Source organism: Passer domesticus, chromosome 1 (assembly GCF_036417665.1).
Source record: "Passer domesticus isolate bPasDom1 chromosome 1, bPasDom1.hap1, whole genome shotgun sequence".
In the NCBI taxonomy this organism is placed as follows: Eukaryota; Metazoa; Chordata; class Aves; order Passeriformes; family Passeridae; genus Passer; species Passer domesticus.
Genome location: NC_087474.1, coordinates 10,935,182 through 10,958,444, shown reverse-complemented (window position 1 = coordinate 10,958,444; position 23,263 = coordinate 10,935,182). Strand labels below are relative to the sequence as shown.

At 38.1% G+C, this 23,263-nt stretch overlaps 1 long non-coding RNA gene across 2 annotated transcripts; it reads right to left on the bottom strand.

The window, feature by feature from the left end:
* Positions 1-1,820: 1,820 nt before the first annotated feature.
* Positions 1,821-23,141, bottom strand: LOC135282284 (uncharacterized). Of its 2 annotated transcripts, XR_010348560.1 has the most exons (5): positions 22,946-23,141; positions 21,280-21,502; positions 10,821-10,904; positions 2,858-2,972; positions 1,821-2,766 (listed from the first exon to the last, which is right to left on the bottom strand). It is a non-coding gene; the product is annotated as an uncharacterized LOC135282284 (long non-coding RNA). The 2 variants fall into 2 exon arrangements; XR_010348551.1 differs by having other exon boundaries at positions 1,821-2,972; positions 22,946-23,139.
* Positions 23,142-23,263: the final 122 nt, after the last annotated feature.

Sequence of the window (23,263 nt, the reverse complement as noted above, 5' to 3'; positions counted from 1 at the left end):
GGGAACACTGCCAGGGCGGGAATAATACAGACTGGGATTAAAATGTCATCTAAGACATTTTAACTATAGACTGTCCATTTAAAATGTCATCTAAGTTTTAATGCTCGTTAATTAAAATGAACAGGACCTGACTAATCTCTCTGTACTTCTTTTTAAATCCAACCCCCCAATTCCTTATGCTTTCAAATGTTCACAATTTTATAAATCTATAAACTGTGTTACTTGAATATATAATATTTATTTTTTAAATTTAAACCCACAGAGGCTGGATTTTTAAAATTTGCTCATATCATTGAAAATGCATGATTCACAATCTATGTATTTTAGAATATTTCTATCCCTTACCTCAACTTACTCTACATTTCAGTCTTTGTTCCTCAAAGATGCCCAACTAAATCCATGCTTCTGCAGCTCTCAAGTCCCCATGATCTCAGCTGCACCACAAGACTCATGAGTCAGATGTTATAAACTATCATCACCTCCCTGAGAAGAGGGATGAGTGAAGGCTCAGCCCTTGGAAGCTCTGGATCATTACCCCCCCCCAGCTCCTTGGTGCTGAGGAATAAACACTGGCCACAGAGGCACCTCAGACTCTCAGACTCTGAACCTGCCTGCAGCCTCAGCCAATGAGCTATTTACACAATTCTGTATAAAACCTTACATTTTTATAGTAAGAGCCTCTAAGGAATACAAGGAAGATCCTTGAATATCAGTATTACCCAAAAAGACCATATTTTCTCATAGGAACATCAGTCTCACTTGTAGCCCTTTCCCAGGGAATCACCAAGAAACACAATGCCTGCCAGAAAGAGCCCAGAGCTATGACAGATAAAGATTGTAACAAACCTGTGGCATGAAGCTTATTAAATCTTTCAGAATATATATTATCACTCACTATTGTTGATGGGGACATTCCTGGGAACTACATAAACACCCAGCTACCTTTTAATCTTACTAAGTCTTCAGCCTTAAAAGCATTCTAAGAAGTTTTAATATTTACCAGCTCTGTGCAACAATATATTTCTTTTTATCTGTTTTGAATTTACCACCTTTTAATTTCATAAAAGCCCCCATATTCTTGTGTTATGAGACAGGGAGAACAGATGCTCCTGATCTATTTCTTATATACTTTTTATTATTTTGCATTTTTTATCACATTCCCTTATTCGTCTTTTTTATCCCAGTGCTTTCAATTTCTGTTATGAGTTTCTCCACTGCTCTATTCATTGTATAAAATAGATTAAAAATGAAATAATTTTAAAATACTTACATCAGATAAAATGGCTGAAGCATACAAAATAATAAAGTTATAAACTTTTTTTTTAAAGTCTCCAAGGATATCAAGGATGAAAAATATTAGCAACAAAGTCCTTTGTTTCAGACAATGACCTCAATAAGGAAAATTAATCTTGTTGCTATTATGTATAACAGTACAGATAAATGTACAAACCTACTTATTCATATACAGACATTTAAATACATAAATGTACACACATCCATACAATATGTTTGAATTACCTCCAGGTATTGTGAGTCCTATGGCCACAGGCAATTAAATGGTTGAATTAGAATTGTAAGTACAAAGATTTGACAGTTCATGATACACCTCAGCATGTTCCAGACACTGAAATTTATTTGCCAGACTGTTTTAATAGAACAGACATTAATATGACAGAATTCTAGTTAAAATACAAGATTCATGGAGTTATAGAGCAAGTAACATGGTGCCTATAAACCTGTTTTGTTAGCAGGAAAATTAAGGATGGGTCTTACACCAGCTGCAGAACCCAATTTTGCAATCATCACAAATAAGTAACTTTACTCAAATGCATTTATCTTGGCCATGTTAGCTTTCTCATCTTTAATTTAGGCCCCTGCTTCATTTGATTTATTGCAATCATTACCCTCTTAAATCACAGCCTGAGACACCTTTTCAAGCTCAAATAGATAAATATTCTGCTTTCCTACAAGTAACCCCATATATTTATTTATTTTCTTACTCTGCAGTTGTCCTTTTATGTTATAAATGACAGTGAATGTACTGTATTTGAACAGTAAAACCGCTATCCAGTCTAGAATTTCAGCTTCCATATGAAACATGGATTATAATATAGTTTACAGCACAATCTGTGGCTACATTAATGTCTTAAATCATCACCAGGTTCCATCTGTCTCTATTTGATCAACACACACAGAAAATGAGAGCCAAGATATAACAAGCATTTGCTGGAACTTTTTTATGAACATGTCCAGTTTATTTTGCACTTCAAATAGACAGAAGCAAAACCAGGAGTGAGGAACATAATCTCATGTGATTTAATCTCTGCTCCCATCACCACTCAGCAGCACACTCCGTGTCAGTCTGTGCACTAGGCTCTTGTGTGCTGAAGCAGAAATGAGCTGGGGAACCACCGTGAGTACACAGCCTGGCATCGATTCTGGTTCTTCCACACAACCCTGGGAGACTCCAGGAGGAGGAAAGCTCCTTAAAGAAGACGAGTGAAGACCATATTTGCATTTATTCACCATCCTGTCTAAACCAAAGGACAGATCAATGGCTTCTGCTGTCCCTGCTCACTTACGAGTCATTGGGCATCCCCACCTTCACCTGGGCATCAATATTTTTGGAATCTGCTGAAGTCAGGGCATGATTTCCCAGAGAAGGAAAAATCTTTTCTCTCCTGCTCTGTTCACCTGCACCACAGTCAGCACAGTTGGATTAGTCAGCAGTGTCTATCCAGCATCTGCAGTACAATATCTTTGCATCTTTGGGAAAAGAAAAACATAATCTTTTCATGCAGTGCAGATAGGACCGATTCCTTAAAAGTGCAAATAAAGAACAGTGGAAAACTGATACCTTTCTGCACTGCAGAGGCACCTCCTTGACACAGATTTTCCTGGTTTCAGCTCATTTAATGTAATGCATGCTGAGTTTCACTCCATGATTATAGAGTATCTAAGAAGTGAGAATGCTGAAAGGAAAATAATAAGTCAATATTATTTGAGTTCTAAAAATTTCCAAATAAGATGTGAGAATTTTTCTGTTACAGAACAGAATGCAAAATGTTAGCAATTTTTAAGAGTCAAGCAGCGGCACAATTTTCATTCTCCAGTGAAACAACTGAAATTTATTTGCCAGACTGTTTTAATAGAACAGACATTAATAGGACAGAATTAAAATACATATTAAAATACATTTTAGTTCTATTTAGTTCTATTTAGTTCTACATTCTAGTTAAAATACAATTTTCATTTTGGTTTTAAATATCCACAGCAGGATACTTTTATTCTTGAAAGTTCTTCAAAATGACATGAACCCTAAGAATGAGTCAGTTTTAATTTTTTTTTAAATACCAAAAAATTCAAGTCCAGCTCTGGAGGTATGCAGACTGATTTAGTCCTTACAGACAGCAATGGGCATGCTATTGAAATCAAGTTCAATGTTTCAAATACACCTTTGTACCACATCAGTTTTTATGGGTATGAATTCTTGAAATCACAGGTCTAGTGTATATTTACCTCACCCACAGTTCTTAGAAGAACAACTATTTCTGCTTGTGTGAGGGAGGCAGGTTTGTGTGCAAGGAAACAGCATATGTTTCTGCAAAGATCAGTTTTCTCTCAAAGCTAGATTCTATCAATGTACTGCAGGACAGGAAAAGTTGAAGACAGGCAGATGTGTCCCTCACTTGCAGATTTGGGGACGGCAAATGCAAATTCAAGTCCTGTTTGGATCCACTGGCAAGGGGTTTGCCAGCAGCAGCAGCAAGCAGAAAGGCTTTCCCTGCACACACGAGATAAGGAAGAAATCTTGACTCTAAAGAGCCATTACTGGTGTAGCCATTGCAGATAATTTTTTCTTTCATGTGAACAACCTGCAGTAAAATTCCCTTATAGCAAGGAGTTAACTCTCATTTAAGTCACCCACTCCCTTCTCTAGATGCTCTGCTGAAGGGATATCTGAAAGTCTGCTGGGAGATCAGGGTTGGAGCCAAAGCCCAACAAAGCCAGGAGGTTGCTGCCCCAAACCAGAATGAACCATCCATCCTGCAGCATTTTCACACTTATGGGTTTGCCCAGTTGGTATCAGCTGATCAAGTCAGATAGCCAAATATTTATCACACCCCACTCCAGCCTGACTGCCTGGTTGCATAACGTGTCTGTGCTGCACAAAGGAAATGCCAAAGCCTGAGAAGTTTTTCCAATTCAGGTTTCCGCTAACTCTGAAGGAAAACTGCTGGCAACTGTGGTAACAAAACCTGACAAGCTGTCACTCTGCCTACAGCAAAGAGAGAAAAGCTGTGGTTTTACACGAGGACCTGTCCGATTGAAAGAAAACAAACACTGAAACCACACGTTTAAGAGGTTGCAATGAAAAATGACTTGATAATTAAAAGAAACTTTTCAATTGAACAAAAGATACCACTTAGAGCTTTGTTGCCAGCTATTAAAATTCCTCAGAGAGACATTTTTAACCATGAATTTTAGTGTTTTTGTAAGTGGCAGCTGGATACATAAAGGCACAAGGCCAGCACAGGGGATATGGGAGCTGGCTGCCTCTCGTGCCCTGCTCCCTCTTGACCAGGCACACAGCTGACCATTAGAAATTAGTGCCTCCAAGGCTGTCCCATCCTGGTCTCCCTGTCTGCTGACATTGCCAGAGGGTCGTTTTCAGATAGAGACAAGAGTGCATCACAAATGCATAAACATGTCAAAACGAGACTGTTTAAAACTCTGTTTTATTACACTGGAGCTTGCAGCAGTGATCAGGAATGACTGATGAGTCTGGGTTTCGGGTTTGAGGATGGCCAAGTTTTCATTAAGTTACATCATTTTTGGCCTTGACCATTGGCTTTTATGTTTTTAAACTTTTTTGCTGGCACAAGCCTTTTTGATCCCCATCCAATTACCCATCTCAAAATAGGTTTACCTCATGCTTTTCAAGAGAGGTTTTATTAGCATTGTCTAGTGGTGAGAGGAATGCTCAAGGAGCCCAGTTTAGCTTTTAGTCAGAAAATGCCATGCCACTGATGTATTAAAAACCACTAAGTCAGAGGCAGAAAAAAGGGATAAAAATAAGAAATAATAGTGATAAAAATAAGAAATGAAAGAGTAGATTCTTCCATAATTAATAGATCACAGAGCTCTTCATTATTAATATAAACTCAATACAGCTACCTTTGTATTCTGGACCTTCTTATTCTGTGTATGTAACTGTTTTTCATTATTAGCTGTTCCATCAAGTCTTTATATAAATGCTTTCTGTCACAAACCCATCTTACTCTGTCCTCTAGGAAACATTTGCTCATTCTAGGTGCAGAATGGGTAATGAAGTCATCCATTACAGGCTCTGGTCTACTCTGTCATACCCAGTTTATTCAGCAGAGAAGTGTCTCATGGATACAGGCACACTCTTGCAGGCCCTCCAGCAGGAGATACAGTCCTGGCTGACAGTATTTTTGTTGATAAACTCCTCAAGCCACATTCCTGTCAGTGCCTTTGCATGCTGCCTGCAGGCCTGTAACCTGCCAGCTCAGGCAGAGGCACTCCAGGAATCAGCTCCCAGAACAGAATCCTCTGTATCTCCCCAGACTGGATGGACGGCTCCTGGCTTCCCAGGGAGCTCGGGGTTAAGGGTCCTACTCTGCCAATCTCTTTGCAAGGTGTTTTTCCATTTTGCTATGCCCCAAAAGCTTTCCCCCCTGTTCCTTGCCTGGATCCTGTTAAAGCTAATAGCTGGACATTTTGTTTTGCAACAGAGGAAAAACTGTTACTCTCCAGGGTCATTAAAAATTACACATTCAGTGTTACAAATCCAGACAGAAAGTCCAGTTATGCAGGGAAATTGGAAAAAAAGACTCCTAAAACTCTATAAATACCTTTCCTTCATTGGGAGATGCAGTTTAATGCTTAACATCAAGACAAAACTGAATGGACTTACTTTCACTTGGGAATGTCAATAATCTTTATTTAGAAATTTTTTATTCTGTGGATCATTTCAATTATAATAATGGCCAAATATTCAGATTTTTAAAAAAGGGACTGAAATGAAGGGGCATTCCAGAATATGGAAGATTCAGTTTTTATTTTGTTCTAAGTCTAAAATTCACAATTAAATCCTGAGAGATTCCTATCTGATGTAAAAGTCCCCACAAAGTCTTAGTGAAAGACGATGACGAGCTTTTGACTGTTTACAAGCATTCAAAATAGCTGACAAATTCAAAATGCTTCATAACAGAAACAGTTTCTGTCTCTGTAAGTTGAGAAGATGATTGAAGAGAGCAACAAAATGTATTTGGAATTTCAATTCATTTTCAGAAAAACACTTAAGTATGTGCTTAGTTTTCAGCAGAGCCAAGCTAAATAAAGTTAAGTTAAACGTGGCTAATATGCTTTCTTGAACAGAGATAATTTTCTGCATCAGGTTGTTAATGAACAAATGGTAAGCGAAACTTTTTTCCGCTACACGTACAAATGAATCACAGTAATTTCCAACCAGCAAGTAATAAAACTATATTGTGAGGAGTACCTTGCTAAGAAAATCTACTATGAAATGTTATATAAAAATAACAGATTGTTCTGCATTTGATTTCTCCAAATGATCTCATTTAAATGTAAATTTTAACTAAGTTATGCTTCCCTTGGTGGTATTACTGTTTAAACTAATTGCTGGCTGTTAGAACTCAAAATCGTGTGTATGCAGCTGTGAATAATAAATTTCTATCATCTCACTAAAGAGCTCAGGTTTGTCTCTCTTGATATCTCTTTGTCTTCATGGTATTATTAGAACCAGTTTTTACTCCGAACAAAGTTCAAGAAAGGTAACATAGGAAATCTTAAAAATAGATTTTGTAAGAGATTAGGTAGGTCTCTTCCAAGAGAAACATCTGTAAGTTTCCACAGTTTTACCTAGAAGTCACTCTAAGATCATTTACTGTCAGCACAAAACAACCTCTTGCAAATCTGTGATCCCTTGCTTTCAGTCCCCATACCCATAATTTTTTTTCTCTTGTCAGAGCAGTTTGATTTTGGCCAAATTTTTCAATGTGAGGAGAAGAATCAACTGAACAGCTAAGGGATAAATGGTATCACTATGATATATCTTTTTTTTCCTAGCAGATTTTCTCCAGTTTGTAGCTGCACATTCATGGCGTGGTTCGGATGCCCAGGTCTGTTTGTGCCTTACAGTGGTGACCATGTGCAGAGAGCAGGACCTGCCCCAGACAACACACATCCAAAACCACTCCTTTGGAGGCTTTGCAGAACTGTGCATGTTCCACCTGCCCCCAGTGCTTAGCTTGCTCTCCAAGAGAGCTACACAGCAGCTCAGTGGCTGCCCTTTGTGCAGAAAAAAATAACCACAATATAGAAATGATTTCGTGTAGGAATGACGCAGGCAGGAAGTAGTAGGTGATATAATCTTTTCTGAATTTATAGCTCTTGAAGGGGGACCTTGGAGAATTTCCATTTTGTATTGTGATAATTAATTTGCAAAATTACTCAAAAAAATCCTAACAGAAGTGCTCTAAGTGTAAAAAATAAATCTGGTCAGGTGCTTAGATAGTATAGCCACAAAAACCAAAATTAAACAATATAAAAAAAACAAACAACAAAACACAATTTTTAAAAAATCCACAAAAAATGCAGACAGATAAAACTTCAATGAGAGCACAGACAGAAAACAAAGTGTGAATTCCAGCCACTTCTGAGAAAGAGGAGATCTTATGAAAGAAGCCCTGTTACTTGAAAAACCAGGTGATTTGACTGGAACCCAGCGTAGAATTTACACACATTATTTAAAAGCCAAACTACTGATTTGAAAGCCAAAGAGATCCTTTATGCATCTATTGCCAGCAAAGCTGATATATTTCACTTTGCCCATTGCTTTTTTTCCTGCCAATGCTACAAAATAAATTCATTCATTCATCCTGCTGTCACTTTGCTTTAAATGAAGTTTCCAGATATTCATTTAACTTAAAATATGAGCTGAAGATGATAAGTTTTGACCAGAGGTGGGAGTTTTAATGATTTCAGAAATCAGCAACTGGACAGAATCTTTCTACTTTGATTACCAATTAAAACCTAATCAAAGTGTAACCTCTCAGGGTCTGGTTATGAAATTCATTGACACCTTGCACCTCATTTTTGAACAGCAAACCACTTTGTATCTGGCACTTACTGGGTGACTTGTTGGTCATCCAAGTTTTAAGATTTAAGAGATTTCTAAATTGAATCTTTTTCCAAGAGTTGAAGAGTGTGCAAGGTCCTGCTGCTGTAGGTGATGGGGTGTGCTCCCAGGCTGGAATTGCTGGGATCCCTTCCACTTCCCACATGGGCTTAAGTTCACAGGTTAAAGCCCAAATTTAACTTTTCTGGGCACTTTCTCTAGGACTGGCAGCAATGACAGTGCTATTATTTTATCACTCTAGATCATTTGCTGGTGGTGGGTGTGTTTTTAGTCTCCTGCCCACAGTACTAGGAAAACACTAACACAATCTGAAGAAATGGATCCTCCCACAAATGCCATAACCTTTATGGTTGCCAAACCTAACACCTATACTTAACACACCCATGGAAAAATTGCACCCCAGTAGTTACCAAGTCAACACAGAGCTACAATAAACTGCTGCACCCCTTTTTATGTAAGTTCATGATTCCTCACATTTAGAGAAAAAAGGATGGTGTTTTACAGAAGCATCCAGAAAAGGTTGATTTCTCATGGTTGCTGCTGGAATACAAACTGTGATTATTGCAGTCAGTCAAGTTATATTTTATTTCTACAATGATTTTTTTTCTCAAAATAAATAACAACACTTCTATAACCATAAATTTTGCTCTGCTTTCTAGTCTCCTAAAACAAATGGAAATTACATGAAAGTGTATCCCAAAGATACAATGATAGCTTGGAAATTAATCAGGGAATACAAAACTATGGTTCTGACAACAGCCATTATATTTTCCACATTGTATAATGTAGTTGCTGCATAACTTGTTTTACTCCCTTTAAATCAGAGTTAAGGCAGTTTAGATTGAACTTTTATTAATGTTAACTTAAAAGATGCCCACTGAATCTTCAGTAGCCTGGGACAAACCTAAAAAAGATTTTTATTTTATTTGTTCTTGTTCTTGGGAAGTGAAATTACATAATTCTGATGAAAAATATGTGCTTTCTCTTTGTCAAAAGAGACAGCATTTTTCACTTTGTAATACTGTCTTCATTGAATCAGATTTATCAAGAGGGTCAGCAAGTGTTATATTACAAAATCAGAAAAACAGTGTAGAAAATCCCTTGAACAGCATAAAGCAGGATCTGTAGTGTGGGAACACTAAACCTCAGCCCTTCTTTTGGAGAGCTGCTTGAACACTCTCCATAAATTCTACCTGAATGTCTTTTTATTTGCTTTTGTGGACTGCCTTTGCAGCTCTGGAACGGTCGTTAAATTGAACCAATATAGATATATCATTTTGTACTATTGAGGGCAATTTTCTTTAATTAGCATAATAAGAGGGAAATTACACATCTTAGCAAAGGCCACTTGTGCCATTTCCCTGTGTAGGCAGGTCTTTCCAGCTGATTGTTTTCAATCAACCTGGAAAGCACCAGTGAATGAAGCTGCTGCAGTGGAGCAGCCTCAGTTCCAACGTGATCCATTTCATGCATGACATTTGCAAACAGGGTTTCTGAGATCCACACCACATGAAAGGATTCCTCCTGACTGTTTCAGATAGTTTGCGGTCTATTTGTTCACTTACAGTCATCATAGGAAGACTGACTCAATGCCTGCATGTTTTTAGTGGTTTGGATTTTTTTTTCCTCTTTTCTGTCTTGTGAGACAAGATGAAAGAAGAACCTAATTACTCTAGGATTAAACTTCTTTATATGAAGGACAGTTCGCTGGGACTTTGAACATTAATACCGCTAGAAAACACAGAGACAATAATTGCCATTTACCATGCAGGTTCAGATGATGCAATGCACTGAATGAAAGGATGTAAAACTATAATTATATATGTATATATACACACACCTATATGTCTTGTCAGAAAGTGAAAGGAATGTTATAATAGCTGCTAATTAACTTTTACAGCATGAGTAAAGTTGGTAAAGTATTTTGAATTACGAGAAGGTGAAAAGCCTTACTGCTTCTGAACTGTGAAAAAAAGTGATATGAACATTTTTGCCCCCAGAAAAATCACTCAAAACCAGATAAACTTGTATTTGAAACTTGGCATGTGAAAAATGGCTAGTGATCCTGTTCTTTGATGCACTGTAAAAGACTTGGTTGTCAAGTAACACAGGGCAACTAGCAGCTACAGAGGCATAGCTCTGAACTTCTAAAAATATGTTGTCATATATGCACATTAAAAGTAAATCTAAGGATCTGTCACTGGAAATGTCTTGTAGCAATACTGCTTTTCATTTATTATGGAAGTTTTTTTTTCATTTTCAGGAGATGGCTTCATTTTTGTTAAACACAAAAAAGAGAGCATTTTAAAGGAAATAAAATTAATTTTTAAGATATTCTAGAAATTGAAAAAATATATTTTTGTGGATATTTTTTCACTAGACTATATAAAAGAAACCCCTTTTAAAAATTTTTCATAGTTCCTTTATTTTTGAGTAGATGAAAATGTTATTTTTCTCAAACAAATGCACTAGAAAAATAAATAAAATTTTGACACATACATTTATATATTATCCATGTAGCCATGATTCACAACTTCATAATAGTAGAAAACTAGGACATGCACACCAGGACAAGAAGCTAAACTCTGCTTTTAGCTAAAGGTTCTCATGTAGGTAAGTCCTACATACTCACCTAGAGCTTGCCTGATAACTTTATCCAGACTGAGCAATGCCCAGCTTCACCAGGAATTTTATGAAGGCACTGGAGGAATATTCACTGGGAAGAAAAATATTGCATTACTGCCTTGCAATATGAATTCAATCAAAACTTGTACACTGGCCTGCATTCATTTTGAGGAATCTAAGACAAAAACTGAATGCCTTATTTGTATCAAAAAGTATTGCCCAAAAGTATTACCTCTGAGTAAAATGCTGCATTTTATTTTTAAATGGCCTTTTCAAAAAAAAAAAAACAACCCAACAAAACCAAAAACATCAACAAAACAAAACAAGGCAAAATAAAAATCACCAATAAAAATTCCATTTACAAAGGATTTTTGCAGTGGAAGTTTTATTCTAGTCAACCCAAATTTTCAATTTGTTTGTTTGTTTGTTTGTTTGTTTTTGGAGCTTTTTTCCTGCCTTCACATGAACGACATCACTAATTGACAGTGGGATCATCCAATTTTCCACATTTCAAGTAAATCAATTTTCTTGGCACAAAGCATGCAGGATTATGACAGTTTTGCCCAGTACCAAAGCAATGCTGCCATAAAGCCATGTGTCACTGACACTGCTTATTGCCCACAATCCTGAGGTACGCTGATGTGCACTCCACAAGCCTTGGAGCCAAACCTTTCTGTTATTCATTACCTGGCTTTCCATTCTCCACAGTACACGTGCAAGATTGTAACATGGGAGGAAACATACTATTTTCTTTTTATAATAATCAATATCAACATGCCCTCCAGGTTGCATCCTTCTCAAGTAAGAGACTTCCAAGGAATAAATAAATATCACTTAATGCTCCATTAATTAGCATTTATTTTGCAATGGCCAAAGGCAAGGTCACAGGGACTTGGAAAGGAGCTGCTTTTATAAACTTCAACAAATCTAGTGCTCATAGTGCTTCTATGAGCAAATCAAAACCAAGCCACTTTTTACGTAGAATTTTAAAATGTGAATTACTCACAAAAAGCTTCTCTGGCTTTGATTCTCCATTCGTATTACCTGCAATTGCTTGCAAGCACTTAGATGCAAATAAGCACCATTTCCTTTCAAGATCAAAGACTTATTGAATGTCAGATTTTATCTGTGACAATCACAGCTCTATATGCATAAGCCTAATGCTGTATGTTCGTGCAGTCAGAGCTCTGCGTTTACTGTGTTAAACAGAAAGTAGGTCATTGCCACACAGTAAGTGAATGAGAATAACAGTATAAGAAATCAATAATTCTCTCTTGAGGCTTCAACAAGAGAAACAGGGAAAGAGATTGGATTAATTCTACTGAAACAGTGTGGTTGGTCATTATTCTTTATGTGGATCAATATGAATTGAGTCTGAGCTATTCTAAAACGTACTGTTACTTTCCAGAAGGCAGGGAGCTATTTTGGTGATGTGCTCAAACCATAATAGTTACATTTGTCAGATTATCCATTACACCTCACATCTCCATAGAAATTCTCAGTGCTCTGATGTGCTGATAGGAATCATCTTGGGTACTTTTACTTGGAGGTGAGATAATATAGCTGGGGGTATTTTGGGCAATTTTTAAATGATCTTTATTATCTTAGTGATTCTTTAAATAGTACTGAGGACAATTTGGTTGTAATTATCCCTAGACATTTTGGCTATTTTAAAAATTCATTTACTGTCTAATCTGAGTGTATCATAATAAAACAGGATTAGACCTTCAAATATCAGATGCCACCTTAATATTAGCAACAAAGTAGTTACTGCTCAGGCTTTTCTGCCTCTCTGAATTGTGCTTACTTTCTCAGCACCAGAATTCTGACAGATATCCAAGATGTATGAAATCCCAGCTGTCTCTTGGGAATATGCTTCATGGTGCTATTGATGCCTGCTGATCTGATCCTGTAATAAATGAACAGCTTCTGGAACTGTTAAATTCCTTTTTCTAAGGACTAGGATTTTTGCTGGGGTAAACTGTTACTGAAAGAAGGAGAAAGACTTCAATGGGTCTACAAGTATTTAAATCAGCTAACATTTTGCCACCACTTTCATGAATTCAGAAGGAGTTGCAGCCTTTCAACACCATGTTGCAGGATGAAGCCCTGAGGAATAAAAGTTAAAAATCCCCTTACAACCTCTATCATAGAGACTATGTGCTCAGAATGTACATTCAAGGAAGTGTTTAGAGCTGCATAATACATGCCATGAAAATGTCCTTCCTCCTTTTGACATTGACACAGATTGCCTCAACTCATGGCAGAATTCTTCCCTCTTATAGCTAACTTCTTTTCCATTTATTATCTTCCCTGTATCTAATGATAGTGGGTGCAACATGCAGTGATTTGGACCAAAGCAATGTTCTTATTTTCATACCCAGTAAATGGGAATGAAACAAGGATGTCCAGAAGCAAAGAAGGACTGCATGGAAGATATGGAGGGCACTGAAAAGTCAGCTTTTTGAAGGGAATGTGTAAGGAGATTATTGTAATCATCTTTATATGAAGATAAAGCACTTGACCTTTACCTCCACTGCAGCATTTAAAGGATAGGTAAAGTGTTTTGGTTTTTAACTCAAAAGGCAAGAAATCAAATCTGAAAAAAGCACTCATTTTCAGTGTTAGCTATACAAAAAGTAAAACCTATTTTCTCATATAATGCTTAGTAGACAGAGCTTCTCAGTAGATATCACTCAAAATGAATGAAAAGAGTTATGAACAGTGGCTAAAAATCCTTTCTTCTCTCATTTGCACAGATTTCAGTCTCTTTTCTCCTGAGATGTCATAATTTCATTGTATCTCCAGTTACTATAGTGTTTTTCACAATGGACAGGAGCTGAAAGCACATTAAAGAATAATAAATGACTAAGCAAATGGAAGAAAACCCTCTTTTTTTTCTTTTTCAAAATGTTTTGAAAATGACTTTGTTCCTGAGAAAATAAATACGATGGATTAAATTAAAGCAATGCCGACATTGTGGCTGGAAAATGCAAGGGCATTACACATTTATTACTTCCCACTGAGTCACAGAATTTAGAGAAAGATCACTACCTCACAGTGTACTTAAGGTCCTTGATTCTGCTACCACGCACTTAAAACATGGGAGCAATTTCATGTGATTGCAATGGCAAAACTAGTATGCTTAAAGTTAAGAAGCTGCATATGTCTTTGTGGGCTGAAAACCCAGATGGACAAGGCAGCCATTATGAGCACACAAACAAACCCAAATTTCTGCATCCTAGATATGGAGAAATACATCTTAAGTTTACTTCTGCTGCAAGTTATAAATTACTTTTTCCTTTTGGATATCATTACGCAACAGGAATATGTGGAGATTAAAACAACATATTAAATTTTTAAACAGAACCCTTTAAAATACAGAAATTCCAGGAATAGTGCTGCCTAAAGGTAATGTCACACACTTTCTAATAGGGAGTACATACAGGGAGTGCAAACATGCAAAACTCCTAGGAATCGGGTCAGTGAGGCAAGTGACTGAATGTGGATTTTGGATTAGAATTTTCAAACAAGTTAGATCCCTCCTCTGCAACACTGTCCTCAAACCTAAGTGACTTAAATTACTTAAATGCCTGAATCTTACTGCCCTTTCCTTTGATCTACTGAAACTCCTAGTCTAGGATTGAAACCCAGGTCTCATTAAAGTCCATAAAAACCCACTCATTTGATTTCAACAATGTTCCAGGATTTCACCTGGAATGTCTAACTTTGTCCACCCTAGGAGCTTGTTTCTTTACCCAGTAATGACTTAATTTAGCACTAAAATGAGCCAGAGTAATTACCTTGACTTCAATCCAACTTGAGGTGAATGATCTTTTAAGGAAAACTATCACAAAGTGACAATAAACCATGAACAAAATAGCCCCAATAAAAATCACAAATTTCTGCAAGGACACGGGGATTTATTATGCTTTCTATGGGCAGAAGGCAGTATTGTTGATCTGTGCTGCCACCCTGTGTCATTCAGCACTCTGCCTGCTGATTTCAGTTGCTAACATATGGAGTATTCTCTATGCAGCTCGAAATGCCTTACAATATTGGCCCCTTTTCCATTTCCTTTCTGGTGAACTTCGCCCACAGAAAACACCCCTCACTAGATTCCATCAGTGAGTGGGATGTATATTCCAGCTGGACATATCTGATACCAGCCTAGTTCCAAACACGTGAGTGCATCAACCCTTGAAAAGTAAAAGCTTTCTTCATAGCAAAGTCAAGCTGATACTTTTTTACCACTAGGGACGGACATCATTGTGTGCTAATTGTCAAATGGGTTATGCTCTGATTTAATTGGAAAACTGCAATTGAAAGTGATGGAGAATGTTTTTGTTACATTTTTTTCAAGGCGTTGCTTAATCATAGTTCATAATGGGGAAATATTCCAACTGGATTTCCCTCAGCCAGTCTGGGGACAAAAACTATCCTTTCATTTTCATGTGAAGTCCTTTAGGCAAGAAGATTGCAATCTTTAATCATGGCCCTCAAACACAACCACAACTAATAAATGCAATTTACATAGGGATGCATATTCAGTTGGAAATTATAACTTTTAATTCTGTGCAGATGTGCAACAGCTTGAGTGGCCATGGGAAAACTGAGCTGGCTGTTTCCTCATGGACAATTAGTGTTTCCCTCTGTTCAAGGGTGCAAAGGGCAGAAACATTCATTCCTTTCAACCACAACCTTCCGGTTCTTTAAGAAAATATTGTATATAGAGAATGCTACAATCTATTGGTTAAAGTTAGCTGCCAGCAAAACCGCATGGTGTCTGTCCCTTGGCAGACAGGAAGAGTTTTAATTAAAGAATGATGTTTGGCATTCACTGATCAGTGAGCGCTCAAACTTTGTTTTCTTTCATCTGAAGCTGGGAGGCCTCCACTCTTTTCTTGTTTGTGGTTCCCTTTGGAGCTGTAACAGCCAGGAAGTTTTACAGAGACTCTGCAGTCTTGGCTTCGACTCTTCAGGTTGTTTCTTCATAATTCAGTTATCTTCCTTCTAGATTATCCCTGCCCAGACTGCTGAGTGGGATATTTCTCATACGTCCTGTCTCCATTAGAGAAATACTCATTAGATACCAAGTTTTGCATTTTATTTCACAAAACTAGGTTTAGAAAGTAACTGGTATAAAAACCCCAGTGCACAGAAAATATAAGACTGAAGATAGTTAATTAATTAATAAGTTAACTAATTGTTAATTAATGAAAACTGTCTTTGATCATACACTGGTTTTTTTCCACAATGTTATTTAGTGCTGATAGCTAGTCCACCATAAACTGACATTCCTGGTAACTCTCAGGACACTCAACATTGGGCTCTCATTTACTATGTGTTGTTTAAAGCCAAATGTGCACGTAGGATGTTCCATCTCTTCATGGCCTTTTCATGCTATATCACAGCTCCATTCTTCACAAGTATTCAGTAATTCCAGGTATGTGTGCACCAAGCAGTGGAGAGATGGACAGGCCAGCCACAAAGCTAAAAGCATTACAAATGTACCAGTGTCACATTGCTCCTTTTCTTAAGGAGATGTTTTTTGCCATGGAATGAGAATCACACTCTTTCTGTAACTCAGATGAGTATCCCTCCACAGGAATGTGCTCTGCCCTTCAGCCACACCAAACAACTTGAAGCTGGCAGAGGGATCTGGAACACAGTGCTGTCTTGTATCACACAAACATGGCCTTATCTTCACTATGCTGTGAAAAAGGAGATATTATTCTTCTTGCTTTAGGAAGTTTTTGCCCCTATTACAGAATACCTTCAGCTTGGTTTTTCAGAGATGGGAGCAGTTTTATGGCACTTTAAAATACTTTTATGCTCCATTTGCAAACCTGGATTTTGCTTTCAGTTTCAAGTTAAAATAATCACATTGCAAAGTTCTGTCATGGTATGGACAGTGTTCTAGAAAGATAAACAAAAAAAACCCAGCCTAGACCACATATTAAAAAATTTGTAAAATTTCAGTGGAAAACCACATGTCTACAGAGATCTTTTAAGACAACAAATCACAAATTGCACATGCAATAACTGCCTTCAGTTTTCAGAGAAGGTTGTGAATAGCATTGGAGGAGTTTTATCACTTTGCTGCAGTGTCAGATTTTAGCTTTAGAATCTAATCCCACCCACCTAATGAGCTCTAAGTGCTCGGCTTGTCTCACTGCCAACTGTGTCAAACAAAAGCTCCTCCTGGAGGCAGCCCAATCGATAATGCAATTGGAGCAGCAAAAGGAGGGGAGCTAAAACCAGCAGTGTGACTGACAAGAGAGTGGAGGTTAAGCCAAGGCTTTGCCATAAAAAAGGGTGATGGCATCAGCTTTAAATAAGACTGGGGTAGAAGTAATGCTGCAAAACAGGACTCAATCCTATATCCAGGAGGTTTTAAGATATGAGGGACGCCCTCATTCTCCAGAGGTTTTGTGACCAACAACCAACCGGGCTCTCTTGGGCTCACAAATCCTTCACTGCAGCTCATGTGTGAAAAGGCTCAGGTCGTGGAAATTCCTGGGCTGCAGGGGTGCTGGCAGGGCAGGGCTGTGTGCAGGCCTGGGAGCTGTCCATGCTGGTTCTGGCTGGGACAGAGTTAATTTTCTTCCCAATAGGTAGTATGGAGCTGTGATCTGCATTTGAGCTGGAAACTGTTGCTAACAAATGGATGTTCTAGCTATTGCTCAGCAGTGCTTATAGTCAAAGCCTTTCTGCTTCTCACCCTGCCCCACCAGCGAGGGGGCTGGGGGGCAAGAGAAAGGGGACAGCTGGACCCAAGGGATGTCCCACACCATGTGACACCATGCTCAGTGAGCAAAGCTGTGGGAGGAAGGTGGTGGCGGGGACATTCAGAGTGGTGAAGTTTGTCATGCCAAGTCACCATTGCACATGATGGAACCCTGCTTTCCTGGGCATGGCTCAACACCTGCCTGCACACAGGAGGCAGGGAATGAGTTCCTTATTTTCCTCTGCTTGCACATGCAGCCTTTTCCCCCTCTATTAAACTGTCTTTATCTTAACCCATGAGTTTCCTCACTTTTACTCTCCCAATTCTCTCTTCTATCCCACTGGGGGAGGGTGTGTGAGCAGCTGTGTAGGGCTTAGTTGCTGCCTGAGTTTAAACCATGAAACTCACTGCAAAAACTGAACACTCAAGCTATCAGTCTGAACTCTAAAGCAATCTGTAAGATGATTCAGGAGCTTCTGGAGCTACAAACTTTCAAATCGTGACTTTCTTGGAACAAACCAGAGCAGGTGTCACTTTCCAATACCAGTTCTGGAGCATTAACTCAGCCATGATCCTCGATCTCACCTAAAACTAATATCACCCTTCCCATGGCATAGCCTCAGTTTAGCTTTCCTCTCCTTCCCTGTTCTCTGGCCAGCTTTAATTACCCTTTGTGTGGCACAAACACCAGCTTTGTCTTGCATTCCATTATTTTTCCTTCTACCTTCTCCACAGTTTGCAAAGGTGTGGAAGATGAGGCAGTTTTGTAACTTTTCACTAATCCAACACCTACTATTATGCCAGCCTAAAATTCTCCACTGTCAGTACTGGTTCCTTAAAAAATGAACCATTAATATGTGTGAAGAAAGCAAAATTGTCATCCAAGGAATGGATGGTGTGTAACAAAACCTGTTTGGTTGTGGAGGACAAATAATTTTTTGACAGTTCCAAAGTCACCAAACTAAAAGAGTATTCCCAAGATAATTTAAGCAATGCTAAACGGATCATTTAGCAGAAAACTCTTAAATATGCATGTCATGTAATAGCACTTCGGAAGCAGTTTGTACTTTTATTTTTGAAAGATGTGTAAATTTGACCAGCGTTCCCTAAGGTGTAAATTTTAAGGCTCTGTTGAATTTTAATTGCTTACTAACAACATTATGTAATTCTCCAATTAATCTTCTCTCAAAACAAGCTTACCCATGAGATATTATTTCAAAGCCTATTTGTGCAAAATTGTTATTTTTAAAAATGAAAATGAATTTGAATTCCTAGCTTGACTTTATATCTTCTATTTTTGAGCAATGTATTTAGCAGAAAATGTAACTGTTTAGTTTTGAAAATAAATGCAGCCCTTCTTGTAATTTAATTACATCAAACCTTCCTCTGGAAAGTGTTGATATACCAGAAGAAGGTTTGGCACTGACATTAAAAGAGCAGAATCTATAATTGATGTTCTATAATATCAATATCCTATATATCAATATTCTCTATAATATCAGTATCCTATAGTTGATATTCTATAATCTATAGTCTACAAACTATAATCTCAAACTGGATGTATTCTTGGCACATTTGCTATTTCAATAGTTTGCACATGTACAACATACACGGGTGCTTCACACATTACACAGCACACAGTTAAATAGTTTATTTTAGCCAAACGCAATTATCTGAAGGCAAAATGGGAATTTGGTGAGCTCTACTTTTAATAGATAAATTACTGAAAGAAGTGTATTTATAAGCAGGCCTGAAGCATGTACATTCAATGACTATTCTATGTATGGTGATTTTTCTACTGGTTGATGTTGTATCTGACATTCAGGATGTACATTATTCCATTTATTGAAAGCACTGTTGGTTCTGTTTTGAATGGCAAACTGTATGTGCTTGAGTTAACCACAATAGAAGAGTTTATCATAATAATGGCACACAAACTGCAAGAGGGCAAAAGCTTTGGCCCAGAGCAGCACTGTATGAGACATTGCCTCATCTGGATGCAATTGCCCCATAAGTTATGTTTAAGAGTTGAATAAGTCAAAGTTATTATCATGTTCACTTTTGTGCTCAGTTGTCACTCTAGAGACATAGTGTACTGACACTCACATGCTGCTTGGCCTTGATGTTTTTATTGGGTATTCATCTTATAGGAAAAATTAAAAAATAGTATTTGTTGCTCCAGAAACAGAATGCCTTTTTCTGACTTGCTAAGTACAGAAATGTGAAGTATATAGAATGGGTAAAGTGAAAAATATTATATATATATTATTGACAGTAAGATTTGGAAGCTCCAAGGATTCTGTATTTCTAGCTACACATTTTTTAATTAGAGTCTTCCAATCTCTTTTTAGTTCCCTTTTGTCATAGCCTCAGAACTTCAGGCTGGAATTTTTCTGTTTGTGACTACATACCCCATTAGTCATAATTCAGTCCAGTTTCTCCTGACAAAATGAAAGGACAAACCTGTAACTGAAACCTTGCTATGCTGACCCTATTTGCAGAGTGGTCCTTGATTAGATTAGCATTTTTTCACATCCTCTTCATTCTCCATTTGTTTGTGAAAGACATGGGAGATGACATTGCAAAAGGATAGAAAGCTGAGTGACATGTACATTCCCCATACATATGGATGAAATCCATACTGAAATGTTCTTCATTTGTTTGTTTTAACAATGCAGGAGGCTGTAGCTACAAGCTAACATCATGAGTTCTTTTAACACTGCTTTTGCTATGATTTTAGTCAAAATGAGCAAAAAGCAAGCTTTAGAGAATTTGCTGCTCTTGAGAAAGATTCACTGCTGAATTACTTTACATGTTGCTAAGAAAACTAACACAAAAAACCCCCAAAGTTTTCAAAATGTATAAAATCACCTGTGTTCAAACTAGATCTATTTGTGTAGGAAATGCATATATGCAAAATAAATATTTCAGAAAATTGCCTTATTTTGAAAGTCATAATGAAGGATTAAGATTTGCATTTCTGTAAAAAGTGTGCCAACTTTCCTGGAACTCCGGAAGATATTTCACCTATATATGTCAACACATAGGTTTCTGCTAAAGAAATAATATTGTTGCCGAGTTCTACTGATCAATTAATGTAATCCTATTATATATAAAACAGATAAGAATAGCAACCTTAACTCATGAATCCTTTGAGAAATAATGGGACTGAGAGACTTGGTGACTGAAGTAGAGATTATAGTGATGCAGAAGTCACCATTAACCTTAGCAAGGTCAGGGCTTCTTTTTGTAAGTCAGTGGCAAAGTTAAGATTCCTGGAGTGATGACATAGAGTCTTCAGTTTTAATAACTACTAAATTCATCAAAAATACTAACTCAATTTTCATATTATTGTTACAGGCAGTCATCCAACACTAAGCTTCTGTAGTAGCTTGCCTTCAATTATTAAGCAGTAAAAGGTGGCAGGTCTTTATCAGGAACAGAGATGAAAGAGAATACTTTGCTTTAATACACGAAGGGAGAGACATGTTGCTGAACATAATGAACTGTATACTGTGTGGAGTACATCATAATGGGCTCTTTATTTGGGTTACATGTGGAAGATGAAACAAATATGTTCATACATTTCAGAGACATCTTTTCAAAACTTCAAATCATCTCATTTCATTCACATTGGATAATATTTTACATCTGACAAAGCATAAGATCATTCAGCAGATTAGGTCATGTTGCCTATTTGAAGACTTTATGGATTATTCAAAGGAGAGAGACTTACATGTCCTGAAAACTGTAAGTAGAAGTGAAACGTGCATGATAAAAAGTCTGCTTCAGTTCTGCAACCTTATCTAGGTGTAGCTCCCAGGAGATTTACAGGAATGCCTGTACTTTTCCTGAAACTCAAGGACCTCAGAAGCTGCAGCTCTGTCAGAAGGATGCTTTTCTGGTGGTAGCAGTACTTGTGCACCTCTCCTTCCAGTCAGCTGCCACTGTAACTACAGCTATGGAGAAAGCACCATAAAGAACAAAAGCCATGGGACAATATTGCACTGGTTTGTATTTCATGAAATGCTAATTATTTCAGTATACAACTTACTATCACATATGTAAGTTAGCAGAAATTGCTTGACCCATGAGACTTGAGGATTAACTGAAAACTAGGGTTTTGAGCAAATTTAAAATAAATAATAATGCACAATCTTCAACATTTCTGAAGTGTTTTGACTCCAAATCTTCAGAAAAATGACCCACATTTTAAAGTTTAATTTCAATGGTACAAAATGATGACACAAAAAAGACATTTAACAAGACTTGAAATTGTGTCTCGTGTCTACAATGTGTTTATAAGAGCTGGCCAACTGCAGCACCATGTGGACATTAACAGCAGAAGATACAGATGGTTTCTGCTTAGCATTTGTCTACAATAATAAAGTGTAAGTCAAGTTGCATTTTGTGCTGCATTTTAAACAGCTGTTTAAGACCCAGTACAAAATCTAAAACCAAGTACTACTTAGAATATAACATGCCTTGTTTTTCAGAAAGAGTCAGCAAACTGGAGAATGTTTTGATTACTTTAACTGGATATCCTTTGTACATTTTCGTTTGCTAAGAAAATTAGACTTGCAGCTCATGCTTTTCCTGCCTATCACTGAGTTCCCCTCTCCTCTGCCAACTAATTGAAATAGAAGCTGATGAGAGCAGAAGTCCCAGGGATATTAGATTCCATGTTTTGTTTAAAGAGACAAGATGAGCAACAGAAAAGCGGAGTTCTCAAAGGAGGGAAAAGCAGGAAGAGCCCATCCCTATATGCTCAGTTTGCTGAGCAATCAGTCCATGAATCACTCCAAATCAGCTCCAGGTGGCCTACATGGTGCTCAGGTAGCCAAGATGGCCCATGGCATCATGGTTTATGCTGTGGTTTTACCCCAACCAACAACTAAGCCCTACACAGCTGCTCCCTCACTGTCCCACCAGTGGGACCAGTGGGGGAGCAAATCAAAAGGGTAAAACTTGTAGGTTGAGATAAAGACCCAGGGAAAGCAAAAACAAAGGAAAGAAAAACAAGGAATTAATTTGGTGTTTCCCATGGTGGGCAGGTGTTCAGCCATCTCCAGGAGAGCAGGGCCCTATCACACATAATGGTGACTTGTCAAGACCCCATCACTCCAAACATCCCCCTTTTCTCCTTCTTCCCCCCGCTTTATACACTGAGCATGGTGTCACATAGTCCAGAATGTCCCTTTGGCCAGCTGGGGTCACTTCTCCTGCCTCTGTCTCCTTCCACCCTCCCAGGCACCCCCAGCCTCCTGGCCACTGTGGCTGTATGGAAAACAGAAAAGGCCTTGGCTCAGTGTGAGCAAGAACATCACTAAATTATCAACCCCGTGTTCAGCAAAATCCAAAATACAACCCCTCACCACCCCTGTGAAGACAATTAATTCTACCTCAGCCAAACCCAGCACAACTTCTGTGGCCAGCAAGACTGAGGAAGTCATTGCTCCTCTTCACTCCACACAGGTGAGGCCGCACCTCGAACCCTGCGCTCAGTTTGGGCCTCTCCTCACAAGGAAGACCCTGAGGGGCTGAATTGTGTCCAGAGAAGGGAACAGAGCTGGGGAAGGGTCTGCAGCACAAGTTCCATGAGGAGCACCTGAGGAACCTGGGAGTTCCTGCTCAGCCTGGAGAAAAGGAGGCTCGGGGGAGACCTCATTGCTCTCTAGAGATCCATGGAAGGAGGGTGCAGCCAGGTGGGGATCAGCCTC